The sequence below is a fragment of the Palaemon carinicauda genome, chromosome 26 (assembly GCF_036898095.1).
Source record: "Palaemon carinicauda isolate YSFRI2023 chromosome 26, ASM3689809v2, whole genome shotgun sequence".
In the NCBI taxonomy this organism is placed as follows: Eukaryota; Metazoa; Arthropoda; class Malacostraca; order Decapoda; family Palaemonidae; genus Palaemon; species Palaemon carinicauda.
The window spans coordinates 59,754,574-59,757,073 of NC_090750.1; the positions used below are offsets into that span (position 1 = coordinate 59,754,574).

Here is a 2,500-nt window from a genome sequence, read left to right on the forward strand (position 1 = left end):
GATTATAATGAGCAAGATAGGTAGTGATTATTGTATATTCAAGTTACATAGAAGTAAAAGACCAAAGCCATCTTTTTACTAATAAATGCCGACTTCTATTTATAGCTTTCTTGGCCTCCATGCAACAGCTGTGATTGAAAACTGACCCAAAATATTCAACTCAGAACTCTTTTAACTACTTCCATATAGCACACAGACTGGTTCATCTTTCTGTTAATGAATGAATAGTAAAACAAAAGAAAGGGTCACTGATTTACCAATAGAAAGAAAGGAAAATTGATTGCATGAAGGTTTTTCTGACCTGATTTCGATGTACATAACTTGTATTGAAGAATTAAATGAACGTTAGTTTATTTGAAGGTTGATTATGGCAGCTGTTTGAACAGGTGTTCACTACATTGGTATGTTAGCATTCTAGCTTCCTATATCTCTTACACTAAAACATTTTATATCTCTTACAATAAAATAATGAAGCCAATATAAGTGATAAAGAAATTCAATTGTATTTACTAGTCTGCAACGACAGAGGCTAAAGAAAAGCTATTGTCGTTTATCACCTACTCAAATTCCTATCTTTCCCAATGGATGAATGTCACGCCCGGCCAAGAATCATTAATCGGGGGGTTGACCCGAAAGCCCTTACAAATGGGGACTGCTTAGACTCTTATGCAAGCCCAACCTAGTTATGGCCCTAATAGTGTGGAGCAGTACTATCCCCAGAGGATAGAAGACGTGTATGGACGTAGTCTACAAATACTCATACTAACGAAGATATGTAAATCTTACAGAAAAGAGTACATCAGACATGTCAACGCACGGCTCGGGGGACATGTGCTGGCCCAAATAAATCATGGGGCTATACCAACATAACGTCTATATCCACTCCCGGAGTTAACTGATTGATGGATGCGAAATCGTTCATGGGTAAAGCTAATACACTGCACTATCTCCATCCAGAAGTCGACCTTAGGCTTAGATATTCAGTGTCTGAGGTCCTGAACCCTTCCACCAAAACCTCATCTACTAGGTAAGCCCAGGGAATGATGCTGCACCTGACCTGTACACCTGGCATCTGCATGACTCTGACAGTAGAGCGGATACTTTTTGCGTAGATTAACCCTGTCTTGTCAATGTGTTTGTATGCATGTATGTTTTATGCATAGTTAAAAGGTGTGCATGAGCAAGTTTTCTATTATCACCTAGTACCCTCCGAGATGTGGGTGAGGGGTACTGTTTCTGGTAGGTTCCTTCGTCCTGTGTTTGTTTGTCTATTTATTTGTTTCTTTGTTAGAACTTTATGGAAAACCTACTCGACCGATTTACTGGCAATGTTCAGGAGAGATGCACTATGATACATAATAAACTTCATTGATATTTGAACGGCATAGGGTCAAGGTTAAGGTCACAGCGACCACAAAGGTTAGAATCGATATTTGACTGTAACTCCGTCAAATTTATGATTTACTTGAAACCGTGATGAAAATCATAATTTTCCGGTATCAAAAATATAATTCAAAGTTGCTGCAAAAGAAAGGCTAATCATATTATTATTATTATTATTATTATTATTATTATCATTATTATTATTATTATTATTATTACTAGCCAAGCTACAACCCTAGTTGGAAAAGCAAGATGCTATAAGCCCAAGGGATCCAACAGGGAAAAATAGCCCAGTGAGGAAAGGAAATAAATAAATGATGAGAATAAATTAACAATATATCATTCTAAAAACAGTATCAGCGTCAAAACAGATATGTCCTATATAAACTATTAACAACGTCAAAAACAGATATGTCATATATGTATATATACATATATATATATATATACATATATGTATATATATATATATATATATATATATATATAGATAGATAGATAGATAGATAGATAGATAGATAGATAGATAGATATATTTATACAGTAAATATACAGTATATATAATATGTGCACGGGGGGGGGGGCTGTATGATTGGGGCATATGATTAGCCCTTCTTTTGAAGCAACTTTCATAGTCCCGGCAATTTTTCTCTTTGTTGGTGTAAAATAAACAAAGACATAAATATTCCTTATAAAGACAATCAAATCTATGGAAAAGTATTATGTTGTTTTTTTGGTCTGCTAATTTCATAATTCGCGAACCCTATAGAACACGAATGTCTGTTTGTGACCGTTTTCCTTCATATTTCTAGATGAAGTGAATTATATGAAACAGCGTGAGAAGAGACAAAGGGTTACCGTCAAGAATTCGGTTTAAATCCGTTTCAAATAATCAAAACCCGAAATAAACTTAACCTGGTAAATTCTCAAACAATGATAATATTAAATGTTAAAAAGCACTTGCCCTTCTTATCCCAAATTACACTGCATGTTTTCCCAGCGACAATAACTTAATAGGGTTAGATTATGGCTGGAACGATGTATGGAATCTCTCGTATACACATTTCTTTTAAAAAATAAATAAAACATTATGAAACTTCAATACTATTTTTACCTA

At 34.6% G+C, this 2,500-nt stretch overlaps 1 protein-coding gene across 1 annotated transcript in view; it reads right to left on the minus strand.

Annotated features, from left to right (window-relative positions):
- Nucleotides 1–2,500, minus strand: part of LOC137619526 (cuticle protein AMP1A-like) — a 5,596-nt gene that overhangs the window by 1,866 nt on the left and 1,230 nt on the right. The window lies entirely within an intron of this gene.